The 17,627-nt window shown below is 41.1% G+C and overlaps 1 protein-coding gene across 2 annotated transcripts in view; it reads left to right on the top strand.

The window, feature by feature from the left end:
- The first annotated feature begins 3,010 nt into the window (after positions 1–3,010).
- The window catches only part of bcl9 (BCL9 transcription coactivator), a 31,295-nt gene continuing 16,678 nt past the window's right edge, over positions 3,011–17,627 (top strand). Inside the window, exons 1-2 of one of the 2 annotated variants that reach the window (XM_073473554.1) lie at positions 3,011–3,164; positions 5,143–5,309. The gene's annotated coding sequence lies outside the window, so the exon portion shown is untranslated. Of the gene's footprint in view, positions 3,165–3,218; positions 3,548–5,142; positions 5,310–17,627 lie in introns of those variants that run through there. The other variant, XM_073473555.1, reaches the window with a different exon arrangement.

Raw genomic sequence — 17,627 nt, 5'->3', positions numbered from 1 at the left:
GCGTGTGTGTGAGAGACGGAAAGAGAGACAGAGCTTTGTGGTGTGTCACTGATCTCTGCTAGCATGCACAAACATGTCCCATGTAGCCATGGCCTGCTTGTCAAAAGTCACAAATATGCAGCTCTCATCCCGCGATTTTGTGTCCTACAGATGTACAGTATGTCATCCAAGAATGCTCACTGACGTACAAGGTTTTAACATTGCTGATGCTATACAGCCATGTACGATATATGCAGGGAGGCATTTGATATGTTAACACATTGAGGTCATTTTTGAAGCAAAACTCAAGGAATCCCAGAACTTAAATGAATATTTGTTGGTTTTCTTGCTCCTCTGTGATTGCAAACCCTTGGATTTTGGACCGTTGGTCTGACAAAGTAAGTCAACTTGGGCTTTGGGAAATCGCTGTGGATATTTTATACTATTTTCAGACATTTTGTAGACCATGAATCAAGAGAAAAATTCACTGGCACGCTTGGTCAAAAAAGAAAAGAATCATTAGTTTCAGCTCTAAATGTTAAGTATTACAGTATACAAATCAAACAACTTTTGAGCATGCAACTCCTATTTTCTGTGTGTTAAAGTCCAAATCTGCTGTTTCTATGATTCTGTCCTTGCACGCCCTGCACTTCCTCAGCCTCAGTTTGCAAAAACATCTTCACTTTGAGAGTTTAAATCAGATCTCAGAGAAGAACAGCAACACACACACACACACACACACACACACACACACACACACACACACACACACACACACACACACACACACACACACACACACACAATCAGGCCAGCTAATAATGTGTGCACTTAAACACCAGTTCATTCAATCCCCCATGTTGTGATTATACATTTGGGTTAGATTTGAAATGTATCTTGATTAAATATTGAGGAGGACCACTCTCACATCGCATGTCCTTAATGTTTCACTCTTCCTCTGCGGCTTGTGATAGTCTGACAAGTGTTTGTGCGTGTACATGTGTGTGCATGTTTAACCATGTGCATCATGTCGACCACTATCTGTTCATACATAGGGGGATTTGTAAATGTATAGTTGTGTTTGTACGTATGAATTAAAGACACTTTCTTTCTTTCTTTCTTTCTTTCACATTCTTGTTTTCTGGTGAATCTAATGATTTGGGATTAAAGTAACTTGTGGTGGTACAAAAACCGATACTGATATGTTTGTGTCTTCTCTGATTTTACACATACATTAAAGGTCAGTTAACTTGTCACAAGGAGTACTACTCAGCCTGAGGCTTTAAAAGGGACTTTGTCAATTCTGAAAAAAATAACCCCTGCAGATGTCATCAGGGTTATCTCAGCGTGAGCTTGAAGGCTACACGTTTACAGCAGAAAACATGAGTCAAAAAAACTGGAGGTGTAGAGTCTGAAAGACATGGGTATTGCTGCACAGGGAGGATCTTATGAAAGATGGTTTGATTGTGGGAAATGTAGAATTGAGGGTTTTTGAAACCCATACTGTGGGCCAAAAAAACTTGATGCTTTGATTTTGTCAGTCTTTTATGAGCCCCCGAACTTAATAGAAGTGCATTAATAAATGGCTGAACTCCTTTTAAATCTAATGCACATGTAGATAATGAAGTACTTCCTTTTGAAAAACATCAAGGCACTTTAGAACAGCTGCTAATCAATTGACAGCTACATAATAAAAATAACCGAGAATATTAAAGTAGGATTAAGTAGCATCTAGTGGTGGGGTTTCAAACTGCAACCAACTGAAAACCCCCTGTCTCACCCTCCTGTACGTTGAGCCCACGTTTGGTTTGTCCATTCTTGGCTCCTGTTGAAAACAACATGGTGGACTCCCTGAAGGAGGATCTACTTACTCTGTAGATATAAAAGGCTCAATCTAAAGTGACAAAAACACAGCAATTCTTAGTTTCAGGTGATTATATACTAATGAAAATGATGAATATTGTATTCCATTTCTGCCAATACATCCCCATAAATCCCGCACACTGGACCTTTACTTCCAGTGACAGTAAACCAGGATGCAAACATTTTTCAACCTCTGCCACGGAGGTTATTGTTTTGACCTTTTATTTGTTGGTTTGTCAGCAGGATCACACAAAAACTACTGGACGGATTGCCACGAAACCTGGATGGAGGATGGGTCTCTGCCAGAATAAACCCCATTAACTTTTGGTGTGGATCCAGATGGAGGTACAGATCCAGGAATTCTTTTCTCACTTTCTTAAAAACAGCGTTTCTGGCATTTTTGTTAATTTCTCGGGTAACAATGCATGGATCTCAGTGAAAACATTAGACATATTTAGGTGGCTGGTATCTATGAGTACAATTACATGCAGATCCAAATAAAGTTCTGGATCTAGCTGATTTGAATATATTTTATGTGGTATTGGATTAGGCTGGACTGAATTAAAGGTTGCTGATTCTAGATTTTATGATTAAAATGCCAGTTATTTTCTTGATTAGCTGATTTATAATTTGATCTTTATTGTCATTGCAACTTCCTACTAACAAGGTGACTATCACCAGTTCACTTTCACCTAAAACAACATCAGAAAAGTGTCATTATTGAGAAGCTTCAACTAAATATATTTATTCTTTTGTTTGAGAATTTCCGGCTATCAACGAATTACACAATTTAGTTGGGACTCGTAATTTCTTGAGGCATGTGTGCCCTTAAATCAATATCCTGTGAGAACTTCCACCAGTTTGATGCTTTACTACTCCAAAGTTCTTTCATGTGAGGAAGTTTGACGTCACCACAAAGACGAGAGTGTAACTCGCTACGCAAAATAAAAAGAAATAAATGTTGCGAGCACAGTTTGGGTGTGTTTGTCCTCTGTACACTTGTATGTTATTTGCCATGTTGTGAGTAGTGGACATTGGTGCCTCGCCGCTGTCCGACAGTAACATTCTCACTGGCACACAGACCTGACCTAGAATTGCTACTTAGAATTCGGGCTAAACCATCGCGCCGGAGCGGAGAGGGGGGGGGGAGACGACAGGAAATCTTGACTGGGATGTAATGGAGTAGGACCACTGGAAAGCTCGGGCGAAAGGGGGGAGACACATTTCTATTTTATAATGTTACCGTGATAATGTTGTGATTTGATGAGTGTACGCGATGAATCCGTCGTTCGAGGAAAACGGAAATTAAGCTAACATTCCAGGTGAGTGCTCCTTTATCCAAATCCAGGTGGAAAGTGTCGGTACCAGAGCTCGCCTCCTGGCAACGGGCACACGCGGGTCCTCCTCCCGGGGACATCTCACTCCGGTATCCGTTCTTCTCTGCCTCTGTCCCCGAAGGCTGGCTAGCAAACCCACGTCGTGTCTGGCCTGGCAGACAGCGAGCACCCTTTCAACCGCGAATGCCGTTTTTTTCCAGCGCACCGAAAGCGGATTATTCACGATGTTTTCAGCATGGTGTAAAACCCGCGGAGAAATATTGGTTTTTACCCCATTATACTGGAGGACCGCCCGTGCTTGGTGAAAATGAAAAAAGGATACAATGCAGCATGCATGTTCTGCATTCTTCGGGAGTACCACACCGCTGGTATTGTATTTCCTTTATTAAAAATGTGTGTGATATGATTTATAAACGCGTAGCGAGATTATAGGCCTCGGCTGCTGATTGTGTCGGCCAGCCCTATCATCTGCCGAGCGATTTAATTGTTACATTGTTAACGGAGCTAGCACAACTTGAAAATGAACGTTTGCCCGAGGAGGCCTTGAATTGTTTTATTCACATACAAAGCCCTCAAATGAATCTCGTTTCGTGTGTGTTTTTTGCGTGTGCTTGTGTGCCGACGTCGTTGTTCTCGCTCTCAGCCGCCGTCCAGTGCCTCCCTCTTCGGGGAAGACTTTGTTTGCGCTGGCCGACGCTCCATGAATGCAAGTGCTGAAGTCCTCCCTTCCCCCCCAGTTCTCTGGCGAAACAGGAACAACTTCTTTTAGGAAAAAGAAAAAAAAAAAAGTTCCTGGAGTTTCAAGCGCCATGGAATTACTTTGTCCGCCAAGAGTTGTCCAGTGAGGCGCTGAGATTTCAGGGGGGGAAGTCTGGTCTCTGTAGTTGTTGTGTGCTTTACGTTTATTTGCAGACTTTTAGGTTTGAACGTGTCTGTGTATATTTTAGGACGACTTCCTCGACTAGGCCCGTTTGTGAATAACTTGTGTGGCATTGTGCTGTGTTACCTTGGCAGGACCCAGAGAGCTAAACATAGCAAAGAATGTGTTCAGTCTTTTAGTGTTTTTATCAACCTTTTTTTCTTTTACTTGACTGTGAGTGAGGAAAAAATCCACAGGTCCTATAGTGGAAATGTTTAGTAAAAGGCATCTGATACCTGTGGATTTTGTGAATTAACTCCTCTCATGGATAAAGTCTTAACTTGTTACCTTTCATGAGCTAATTTAGGGCTAGTCCTTGAGCCATTTATTTAAATTCTTATAAAATCAAATTTCCCATATTTATCCGGCATCACATTGGCAGAATACTAATGGTATTTTCTCCGCCATGAAGCATAATCTTAGCAGCTTTTGTGCTTTGTTTCAGTCAACCGTCCACTCCTTAAACCGATGCTGTTATCCAGAGTGACTTCTGAGTTCGGTGTCTCGTTCAAGGACCATTTCGAAGCGTACCTGCCAGTTGCTGAGATTGAACTGCAGACCTTCCTGTTACAGGACTCTGGTCTCCTCAATTGCTAGGCAACACTGCTGTCTGCCATGAGCGTGTATCTGTTGCATAGTCTTGAGGATGTTTCATATTTATCTTCTCTGTGGTCACCACTTCAACATTATTTTCTTTGCATTATTGAGGTGTAAAAAAAAAAGTCACTTTGTCGCTCCCACAGTTTATATCTGGAGGAAGTCCTCTCGGGTGCAAAGGAGCAAGGAGGCTCTTGACGGAGTATCATACGCTGTCTTGTAGTCCCTTATGTGTACACTGGTCGATAACTGAAGTATAAATGAGTGTTTGGGTTAAAAAAAAGCGAGTATACACCGCTCCTGTAGCCCCTAATGACCTCAGCCTTGCACTGGTTATGTGTTTGCTACACGCTGGTCTTGTCAACACAAGCGACTGAGTGCTTTTCCTTGCCTTTTGCTTGTTTTCTGTTTCACCCGATGAGCAAAGTTCTTCTCCCTCTGTTCCAGGTGTGAATGACTTGTGGCTGTAGGGTGTCGTGAGTGGGTCCAGGTTCCTGCACAGCCTCCGTGGCTGACTGGGAGGAGTTGAGTGGAGAGCAGACATCAGTGCCCAGGGGACCTGAGACCTGGTTCTCCATATGAGGCCCTGCTGAAAGGGCAGGGGGGCTTCTGAGGTAACCCAGCTCAACTCTGGCTCTCTTTATTTTTTTTACTGTGTCACACTTAATCACACACTTTCACTCACACATACACATCTCCGCTCTTTTAAAAAACACACACCAATAAGATATGTAAATGCTATTCTCCTAATTGCTGTCCCTGAGTCTGAAATCCCTCCCTATTTACCATGTAGCGCACCACATTTACTGTCCGCCATTTCATTTGAGTGTCCGAATTCCTTGCCCTTAAAAATTTCCACAATGCATCGGAAAAAGCACCCACGGCATGCACAATAATCCCAAACGCAATGTGTCAGTTTCTTTCACATAGCGAGTAGTGATTTCAGATGCAGTCATGACGTAGCAGTAAAACAAAGTGTTTTTTTTCACCGTACTCAGGACTAAGAAAAGCAAATTGAAAAAGAATGAGACTATCTGTGTGCAAAGTTTTCCTGACTAGCATTTCACACACATTTTCCCAACTATAGAACCAATTATAATGTTTGTTTTAAATAACTTCCCGGCAGAAAACCCCTGCATCAAGCACTAGCATACATACAATCATATTGTCTTTTTCATGTGGTTATTTCAAAGCTTAGAAATCATTCTTTCATCTAAAATGCATGTTTGATGCTTTGTTTGAGACCTAATTTACCCGTTAGGCCACAGACTAAAGAAAACGACAGCTTGGGTATACCCCAAAGCTAGCAGTTAGTCCAAGATGTCGCTGTTGTGTTGATATCAAAGGCGCTAGCTAAGCAGCACAGTACATAAAATAAGCTCAGTAGAAATATCAGATAGTTTGGATCATCATGATTTACTAAATGTCTTTGAACGTTACATTTGCCCCTGAAAATGACAATAGAAATAAGAAGCTGCCAAATTCACAAATGCCCTAAATGTGAATTAACTTCCAGGTGTCTGTCCGGAAGTGACCGTTGGTGTGAACTCGCAGTGATTCGGTCTATAATGTTTGTGTTTTTGTTGTTTTCTGTTTCTCAAAGACTGACTGGTGCCACAACTTGATAGCTTAATGTTGCTCAGATGCAACCATAACAAGCATGCTCTTCCCAAACCAGTCACTATCTCTTTGACATTTATCTATGAATGTGGCCATGTTGATAGCTGCACTCTGATGAGGGAGGCCTTCAATTGTAGAGCGTCTTGAGGAAAAAGGACCTCAGAGCTGCACTGCTTTGGACTATCCGTGCAATATTTGGTCTCTGATCTGCACATGCTGAGGAGGACGCAGCGCGGTCAGGGCGCTCTTCCTGAGAACGCTGTCCATGCTGTTTATTTATCTGCTATCTAATCCGGAGCGTGTTAACCAAAAACCACAGTGAGGTGAAGGACGCAGGGAAATGGATATTGATGTAAAGTGGCAAAGGATTTATTTTCTCCTCTGTGTATTGGCCTCTCATGTTTCCGTGCATTTGTTTGCTTCATGGGTTTTCTAATTAAAACTCGCAAGGCTTGTGTTGTGTGTGACATGGAGGGATGTGTCGGAGGGGGAAGTTTGTCTCATTGCCTGAGTAGTGGGTGGCAGTGGGCTGCCCTCCTCATCCATACAGCAGGTTAGACCCAAGTCTGTATTTTCTATAGCTTAAATGTTCATTTTCACTCACTTTTTATTACACATAAACTATAGAGTGTTAATATTTAGTAAAAGCATCAGTTCCCCTTTAAAGACTTCCATTTACAAATAATTAAAGAATTTAGTTCATCCGCTGAATGACTCCTACAATAGTCAGGCCTCCATTGTACAGTAATTATGTAGTATCCCCAGGGAGCAGAAAAGTACTATTTGGTTTTTAACCATCATAGTCTGCACGCTTACGTTCATATGTGCATTCGTTTCCCAGTTCCAAGAAACTGTTGCTTGACAGAAGACAATATGTCATTCCTCAATTTGTATAAGGTACGTTAAAAAAAACTACTAGATTTAACGTAATCAGATCTTTGAAGTTGAAGACAGACGAAGTGGAAAATAAATCTTTAATTTCTGTGTGTAGTGATTTCAGTGATTCTGCAAACATTGCCAATTTTCTGCACCGGTGGTCATGTCTCCCATGTCAGTCAAAATAAGTAGTGATCTGATCTGATAGATTTAATCCATATTGGCACCTATATAGACTTTTCCAATATTGGCTGACTTTATATCAGCCAATATCCTGAGTTTAGATATCAGACTTTGTATTTAAAGGGAGAAAAAGTGGAGCCAGTGTATCCCTAAAAATAACAGTTTAGCACTTGTGAATGGCCAGGCTACAAAGTTTAGAAGCAAGTTAGGAACAGTAACAATAGCTGTTGTTACATGGAAAATATTTATTCAATCCAATAGAAGTCATTCTGATTTAGAGATTCCCACTTGACTGTTTATATGGATGCTAAATTAACTGGTCCGATAAGATGTGCATTCACATGCCCCAAAGCATTTAATTAGAGCTAACATTTTTTGACCTGTGTTAAGTGGTTCCCCCGCCCTTTGAAGAGTCTGGAAATGTAACATAAGAAGAATAAGAATTTTGACAACTTTATGTAGAAAATTTAATTCATTCATTCACTCCGCCTGTCAATACAATTTTTAAGAAGGGTCCATGTTGTTCTGGGAACATTATTTGCAAATCTGGTTTGATGGATTCAGGCTTCGTCCATCTTTTCAAACTTTTCGAACCTTTTGACAAAACTCTTATATCGGCCAAAGATCCAGTTTTGTGTTGTTACCACCATGTTTCTGTCCCGCCTGGAAGCAGCGTCATCTAATGTTCCCCCCTTGTGAGGCGTGCGCCGAAAGAATATATTATTGCAACTAGAGAGAAATAACCATAGTGTTTATAGAGTGATTATCAAAGGTTTACACCACCCTCTTGATCCGATTTAAAATTCACTCTAATCCGACTGGATCAGTTTCCTCCGATTGAGGTGGTTGCATGAGGCATTTTTGTTCTGATTATTAGCGTAATGTTAGGCTCCATGTAAATGCCGCTAATAAAACATAAAAACTACATCAAATGGGAGACAACGCAATAAAAATTTGACTACAACTTATGTAGCAAGGACTGATAATGGATAGGACAGAAAATTTTGTGAGTGTTTTAACAAATAAGATCCTGTTTTTTAGAAGCACTAACACCAGTTATTCAAAACCAAAAATCATTCCATGTATAATCATTCATGCCACGCAGCATTTTCTGTAAGTACATAAGTGCATCATATGTTTTCCTTATTTACTGTAGTCATTTGATCAAAGTCTACACTGACTGAAATAAAGCAGTCTTCACACAATATATATAGATTATTGTAATAAAGGAAATTGCCTGCACAAGGCAGGAGGAAGTCTATGTAAAACAAATCTTCTACCAAGCTTCTAGTAGTAGGTCTTTTCAGTTTAGTGCGCCTATCCAAACAGTCACAGCTTTAAATATGAATGTGTTTTTGTAATGGCTGCATTTCATCTTTTTTAGTGTAGGAGGTCTCAGTCTCACATGTTGCCCGTACACAATCCTCGGGGATGTGTCTGGCTGAGTCAGAATGCACCTTTAATTCTGCTTTCATGTTTCTCTGCTGTGATTGACAGTTGTTGCACAGACGGTCTGCTGCCCCTGCTGGGAGGGGAGGGGTCCTCTCAAACAGTGCAGCGCGCAGGTAGAACCTGGGGGCTGCGGTGACCTGCTTTCACCTCAGCTATCCATGCTAAAAGCTGCCAGCCAGGCTGACGTACCATCCAGCTACCAGACTGTTGTCCCTAGTTAGCCTAGTTTAATGTAGCAACATGACACAGTGCTAACCAGGTTTGGAGGGCAAACCACTTTTTAGAAATAAGGTTTTCACAGGATATTAAAGCATACGCAAGCACTGGGCAGTCATGGCACTAAGGAATGCTCCTTATCTGGCAACCACAATCAGGCAGAGGCATTAAAGTTGAGATTTTGGACACAAAACCTGTAAGGATTTTCTTATTTCCTATTTTATTTGTTTATGTTCAATACAATACCTAAAAATATCAAAATTCGATACTATGGTGGAAAAATTGACAAAACATTGAAGGCATAACATTTTAGATTTTATTAAAAGATAAAGATAACGAGGCTCGTACACTGTGTGTTCAGAACAACAGCATCAAAGGTAATTTACTTCTGGAGGAGGTGGGGCTATGTGGGCAATACAGCAGTGCTTGACAACTTGCAGTCAGAGAGAAGAGTGAAAAAACACAGATTTGAGGATCCATATGTATAATTATTTGAATATTTTTGACAACAATAGCGTGTTGCATGTGACACAATTCAAAGGGCTTGGTTTATTGTTGAAATTAACTAACTCATTTTATGAGCCTATGAAAAGCATCCATCAACTGACTTGACTTCATTGTTAAGTGTTTTTTGAGGGGAAGTTTCTGGTATCTTAAATCCTTCATGTTTATTGGTTGAACTCCTGATAATTGATGCTGTGTCTGTAACAATGCTTTGCAGAAAGTCTTTGGGAGTCTTTCACATTAGTTTGGGAGAAAATAACAAGCTTTACTGAACTGAATGTTGTTTGCATTAACCACGCTGTCTTTATTAGACTCTTCTGTTTTCAAAGGACTTTGGAGACAGGTTTTTGGGCTATTCATGCACTGTCATTAAAAATGGGAATAACAGTATAACACCCTGTTAATCCAAATTAATGCTTTTTTCCCAATGTGATTTCCCCCATTGTTTGGCCTTGTTGTCAGTCCATTTAAAATAACCAAAATTTGCGCTAGGTTATTTGTTTGATGTTATAATCGCCAGCATTAGTGGCTTGCAGCCATTTTGCCACTGGTTTGTGGCAAAATTGTATTAAGCTGGCATTTAACATTTTTCCACTCATCTTCTTGTATTAACAGAACAATCAATATGATGTGAACAGAGCGCAAATTACATGTAGTTTATTTTATATTTGATATCAGTCCATTACTGCAGTTGGCAGTCGACAGCTACTAATGCTAACATGCTAACATCTATCGTGATTCCTTTAGTACAATTCTAAAATGTGCTAGTTTAAAAGGAATTATGGTGTTTTTTTTTCTTTTTTTAGCACTGAATGAAATAAAGTTGTTTCATGTCAGTTGAATGTATCTGGTGTCTGTTGGGCAGGCATGTCAACAGGTTCCCTCCTTTCTGCTTCTACAGTTTGTAGTTGTGGGTGGTGAGCCGGATGTGCCTGCATGCTGCTTGTTTTACTGCCATAATTTATTTTGTTTGCAAACAACTGTGGGCTTATCAAGATTCGTCTCATTTTTTAACAACATGACATCCAAAATGGTGCCACACCTTGGATTTGAACTGCTCAAATCTCATCTCCATCCTCCATGATTTTTTTCCTCACTGTTTAGTAATTTAAGCCATCTGCTTATGCTCATAAACAAAGGAAGGGAGTGTGTTTTTTGTACTTTTTTGAACATCAGTTTTACTCACCTTAAATGCTGTGAAAGTGCAAATACATGCCTCAAAAATACAGTGCTTTTTTTTTTTCTTTCTAGAGTCATAGCAGCAAGAATAAAGTGTGACAATGAAGAGACTGTCTAACGACATTATCATCCTCTTCTTCCTGAAAGGACAAGGTGTTAAGAGTAAGGGAAGAAGTTCATTGTGTCAGGATTAAGTGGCAGATTGCATTTTACACTACTTTACCTGGATCACATGGGAAATATACATGCTTTCAACATATTACCATGAGTGTTTAAGCAGCATAGACATGTCTTGTTGCAGAACATTCAGAAGAACCTCAAGGAGCTCAGACTCATGGGAGCAGTAGATACCATTACTTGTAGCGCAGTCTTCAGTGCTTCGCAGACATTATTAGGACAGCTAAGTACTGCCGCATGTTGGTATGAGTATGTGCACGTATATTGCTCTGTGCCTGTATATTTAATTGGGCAGGTCTCACGCAGTGTGTTTAAAATTCCATGGGAATGACACATGAGTGCAAACTGGGGTAATTCTGGGACGCAATCTGGCTCGTATTCCCTCCACAGTGCTAATTTTGTTGAATGCTAGCGGAGAGGAGACGGCACACGTATTGCCGTACTGTGTGTTTGTGAGTGTTCGGAGTAAAATGTGTTTTTGCATGTTTGTTGTCATGCCAGGTCAGTAGAGATGCCTAAGCTGTGTCACATGGTCTGACAGGTTGAGTTTTCACTTTTTGTTTCTGTTGTGAAGTGATTTGAAATGCACAAAAAGAATCTATGGAAAAATATTTTGAGCAGCATCCTAAAATTTCCTTCCTTTCCTGCCTGATGTTCTTAGTGCTATAAACTGAGGTTTGGCCCAGCGTGGGTTGTATTGACTGCTGCCTCAAATGTGGGTATTTGATGTTTCTGTGCTGCTTTTTGTGAGGCTCTATATCAAGACGTTGATAATGACTGTCATGTGTTAGTTTTTTACTTGTGGCTTGTGTGTAATATATTTGCAAGTGGCTTACAGGAAGAGCCTTTTGACGGGCGGCAAGCGAGGAACCCAAGCCTCCTTTACACATTTACGTCTGCACGGCCTCTGAAGGGCCTGGCCGTTGGGATTTCCCACAATGCTTTTAGCCACAGGGAGACGTCCTCCCAGCATGAGCAGGGGAGGAATGTGGCCCGAGTGTGGGAGCGACTGTTGGGATGGAGGGAGGGAGTCACGGACCAGAGAGCATGGTCAGGGGAAGGGAGGAAAGAAGGGGTCTGCACAGAGGGCAGCAGAGTCTCTCTTAAGCAAATGGAGTTTCTGTTTGGAGCTACAAATGACAGAAATGTACTAGGAAAAACTTTGAAGTTTGAATTTGCACATTTGCTTTGTGTGTATGAATTTGCACTGGGAGTGTGTTTTTTCTTTTCTACTATTTACTGGTGATGTCACTGTAGCTACCATTGATTTCAGTGAGCACTCTTAACACATCCCATTGCTCCTGCCTTAAAAAGCAGTTTTACTTTGCTCAGACGTTGACTCTAGTTTTAGATTCTTGTCAATGCACCTACACAGAAAAACACATCAAGAACTGAACAAATAAGTTAAGGCTAAAGAATGATGAATGGTACAGGACAGTACTGTACAGTAACATGTGTGAAGAAAGTAGGCGTACACACAGTATAATCCCAATGGCCAGTACCATAAAAGTAGAACCTTTTTGTGGTGATACAGGTATTGGGGACTAAAAAAAATTCTGATATTAATATATTGGCCGGTCCTTTTGACACAGACTATATATATATATATATATATATATATATATATATCTCCTTCAAATGTGGTTATCAAACACAAAGGGATATCTAAGAAAAGGCAGGGTTTTTTAGAATCGAATCGTCTCTGAAATGTAGTCAAGAGACCCAGAAAAAGACCACAGATAACGAATTGGTGGTGCATAATCAATAAACAAGCACCTGTAGACTAAAAGAGAAGCAATATGTAATATATGACTGTGCGTCACTGTTTTCTCTCTCCTGAAAAATCACCTTCTGCAGTCAAACACACCAGATAATCGCCTATATTGATTCATAGACCCAAAACCCTAGCCCTATCAGATTCAACTGGACATAATCCGAATCTGGCCCAATTTAGGTTCCAGAGTTGGGTCTTCTTCACTGGACAATTACAGTTGGATAAGCCTAATAATGTCTTGTCTGCCTGGGCCTTGGCTTGCTATGCTAACATTTGCTAGTCAACCTATTGAAGCGTGAGCAGTTTGCAGGTGCAAATTTGTAAAAGTAATGTAAAGCAAAAGATAGCATGATTTTTTGTGCCTGATTAAGAAATCTCACTGCCTCAGGATTGCGCACATAGCGTAGGCTTCAGCTCTGCTCGTGGTTTGTCATTTGGCCTTTCATTGCTCTCATATCCCCAACCAGTGGAGGGAGAAGGTAGTTGTTGCTTGATTTTAGCGATAGTGTGGAGAAGTGTGGGCTGTTATAAAGAGCCCAATGTAGCTGCATGGTCACATCAGCGTCCGTTTTTTGTGCACATTTACCGGCCTTTTTAAAAAAAATTATTTAAACTATTAACACCCAAAAGAAGTTAGAACTTATTTGAATGGATACAATTTAAAAAGATACAGACATGCTGCATTTACAGTAATTTAAACGTACAAGGTGAACATGGTGTTTACCTTGTACTTGTACCATTAAATTTTTGGCCACAACAATCACACTGTAAACATTTGCTACTGGCACTCCCCCAATTTGCACCTGCACTTGTTGTATCAGTGAAATAATGGCACGCCATTTACCCAGTCTCTTTGTCTCATATTGAGTAGAAAGGTGACTGTGTGTGTGTGTGTGTGTGTGTGTGTGTGTGTGTGTGTGTGTGTGAGCAAGACACACCCACTTAGCCAGAGATGCACAGACAGAGGGCAGATTGACAGAGATGGAAGTGCAGGGTGAAGTGTGTGAGACGGAGATCACAGCAGGCCGGAGTGCTGAGTGCCAGTCCTGCTGCCGGAGCAGGCCGCCACACATGGCACTGTGCCCAGGCTACGCCAGCAGATGTGTCACTAGTGAGTCAGCTGTGTGTGTGTGTGTGTGTGTGTGTGTGTGTGTGTGTTTGAGACACAGACACCCACCCGCACACTGTGTGAAGAGAGCGACTTGTGTAATAACCCCTCCCCCTCCCCCTCTTCCTTGGTGTATATCTGTATCGCACCCCTTCCCCATCCTCCTGTTTTCATTGCCACTTCCATCATTGTGATGGACACAGCAACGCTTCTGTCACCACGATATGATATGACAAAATGTGACATTACACACATGTCGCCTCCCTGGGGATGAAGGGGCATCGTATGCAGACCAGCGGAAGGGATGAGCCGAGGATGGGGGAGTCAGAGTTGTTATAGAAATGCAGACAAACCAGTGGAGAGAAAGCTCATACAGGGGTAACAGAGTGACTGGAGAAGGATGGAGATATGTTGCTATTGTACTTCAGGAGCAGTTACGAGTTTGGAGAATGCGAAACAGTTGCAAAGTTCTCTCTAAATATTTGTGGCACAGCTTGGTTTCAGTAGAAACAGGAGCTCAGTCATACTTGTGCGAGCGTCCTTGTTCCTGTCACGGTAGATGCATTATGTCAAATGTTACGTCTGTGGCGTTACAGCTCTATCTTTAGTGACACTCCGCATTCCTCACATTCTGTATGTAGCAAGCATGAGTCATGCGTGCAATCTGCAGGGTGTGGCATGTTGGGACAGTGTTCTCAGGAAGCCACATCAACAGGTGAGCATGCAGGTGTGTTGTGTTGCCATAGCCAGAGACTGTGGGATGTCCAACAGATTGGATTGGACTCCCATTGCTTGAAGGGCAGCAGAAGTCTTTTTTGTTATATACCTTTTATTAAGTAGAGTAAATGCTGTTTGTTCTGTCTGCAGTTAGTTACTCTTTCACTAGCAGGCAGAAGGTATGTGCAGGAACTAGTTGTAGTAAACTGGTTTTGTACAATGGAAAAGCTGAGCTATTTACTTGATGTATGCTTGCCAAATAATTAAAACAGACTGGGGCTGGGTGTTGAACTTCGATACTTTCATGGCACCGACGGAATTGCCAGGATATTATTGAGTAGCAAAAAATGTCTTGTCATTGGATACCAAATTTTTGATACCTAAGGAGTTAATGTCATCACCTCAGTGCACCACTAAGCATGCAGCATGCTTGTTGTGCCAAGATCTAATACTGCTGTTGATTGGCTGTCTCAAGACATGCAGGAAAAACACTAGGTTATGCCCGGATACCAGTCTCACAATGTCAAAGTCACTCATTTACTTTTTGACTCTGCTCTTAAAGAACAAAAGAAAAAAACATTTTATTTGTTTGATCATCTGAATTAATACTAGGGCTGCACGATATGGTGAAAAACAAAAAAAAATAATCATTTTGATACATATTATGATTTCCATATGAGTCAGAATTAGTGGGAATGATTGTTTTTGCATCACAGTTGCAAGTGAACCATGAGAAATCCCTTGATAAAATACTAAAAAAGCATTTTATGTGTGGGAATTTTACTTACTTTATTAACGTAATCATTTTATTCAACACTTCCAAGTTTTACCATCCACCTAACACAAACCAATGTTTAGCGCAAGAATCAGGTTTTCTAGTTGTCTTCCCATTGAGACCAAGACCGATCTTGAGCACTACAATGCTATCTCACATTTTACATAGATCAAATCACTGTAGCTTCTGTGGATATACTACTTGGATATTACACTTGGCCATACTGTGATTTTGATAATATTTCAAGTAATTGTGCAGATCTAATTATTGGAAAGTTCTTGAACACTAGAAAGTATAAAGAAAGAAAATATACTGGTGTGTTGGATAAAAAAACTGTGTGAAAGAACCATAATTTCTGGCACTTTGTCAATTTACTTTATTTATGACATTTCAATCCTTAGTCCACCGGGGAACATTCATAATTCATATCACAAGAGTAAAACAGGAAGTAAACACACGCTCTAGTACCTCTTGGGAAGACATGACTGTTGTTTCATGCTTGTGTTCCCTTTACACTTGTTCTCAAGATGCTGATGAAGTCATTGAAGTGTTGATTCAGGAGGATTTTTGGAAAAGTAAGACATTTCAGTGTACCTTTATTCAACAAAAGTTATTTGGCTTACTTGAAGATTTGTATTATTTCATTCTTTAAAAAAGCTTTATTTATTGACATAGTTTGACTTAAATTGCGGATGCCTTAGACCCTGCAAATGGACAGTATTTATACAGTGCTTTTCCAGTCTTTTACCGCCCACTAAGAGTGCTTTACAACACAAGTCAGCCTTCAGATTAGGATTGTAAAATCCTCTTTTCATTGAGATTTTGATGCAAAGCTTTGACCTGAGACTTCATATGTGCTAATTTGATTTAAATGAATATTAGGTACATGTATGTGGCAGCTGTTGTGTTTGAGAGGAGCTGGCTGCTGCTGCTTTGGTCCCTTTCTTCTGGCTTGTTTTTTTTTATATTCTTGCAGAAAACTGTGAGGAGAGGTGGAAATAACATTTCTGATATTACCCTAAACAAATAATGGACTGAGGAAATTCGTGAGATGGAGGCCGAGCAGACGGAGAGCGTGTAGGGGAGCTAGAGAGTAAGAAAAGAGAGAGCAATACTCCATTGTGACTGAACTGCAAAATGGGATTTGCATAAATAAGGCTGAAACATCAGCAGGCCCTTTTACAGCCAACAGCAGGACTGAGATGAGGGAAGAGAGTTGGGGTGTGTGTGTGTGTGTGTTTGCACATTTGCACTTGAGTGTTTATGCCTCCCCTTCTTCTTCTTAAAAAAAAAAAAACGTCTTTGCAGCATTGTTGTGTTAAAAATTTAAGCCAGTGGACTAGGTTGGCAGCAAGGTCATGGTTCCCCTCCTGTTATTGATCCCACTGGATACTACACTGGTATAAACCTCCCATCTCCCCTTCAGAGGAATTTGGGTGACGTAGCAGGGAAGGGTCTACTCTCTACACTGCGCTCAGCCAGCGTACGATGACTGTGTTACATAAGCATGAAATGAAATGCTCCCTTTTAGTGCCACCCGCATTTGAAAACCCAAATCTAATTGAATTGAACTATTTTCTGCCCTCTTTTCATGTGGAACCCCATATTTATATCAGAGGCAAAAAGCTCATTTTTAGAGCCTCATTATACTGTTTTCCCATTAACTTGCACGCACTGCAGCTCCTCGTGTGTGCTGTGATAGACAGTTCAGCGTCTTTACTGGAGATAGAGGAAGAGAAATCTCTGATTACCTCTACAGTGCTTTGTTGTGTGTGTGTGCAGTCAGCTGCACGCGCTTGATGTGCGCGTTTGCGTGTCAGTGTATTCCTTATGACAGTCATGTCAGCAAGCTCCCCAATTAGTGTCTCGTTAGTGTGTGATTGGAGGGAACAGGTGATTGACAGGTCCTGCTGCTTGTGTCTGTATGCGTGCACATACTCGCATTATACGCACTTGTGTACGATTGAGGTTGAGATAACAGCCCTTGAGGGCATTCATGCTAGTTAGGGCCGAATGGGGTAGGAGGCTGTGTTTTTTATATAGTAAAATCGGATCTCCCCTAGAAATCTGGATACATTTTCAAATGGACTACAGTGAACAGTTGACCACCGTGTCTCTCTGAGGCCCCTGTGGTAGATCATGTCGGTCAAAGCTCTTTTCAGTGGAGCAGTGTCACTGCCCATCCACAGCAGGCTGGGTTTTTAAACTACGCCTAGACAGCCATGGCTCCAAGTGCTTTACAGATGGTCAAACATTATCTGAAATCCCCTCTCCCCACACCTTTCTGATGTTGGAATAGAGAGGACTCAACTTCTGCAATTATCTGAAACTGACGATCCAGCATTTGATTT

Source organism: Pagrus major, chromosome 9 (genome assembly GCF_040436345.1).
Source record: "Pagrus major chromosome 9, Pma_NU_1.0".
Classification (NCBI taxonomy): domain Eukaryota; kingdom Metazoa; phylum Chordata; class Actinopteri; order Spariformes; family Sparidae; genus Pagrus; species Pagrus major.
The sequence above is the reverse complement of the archived record's forward strand: the minus strand, read 5'-3'. Positions and strand labels throughout refer to the sequence as shown.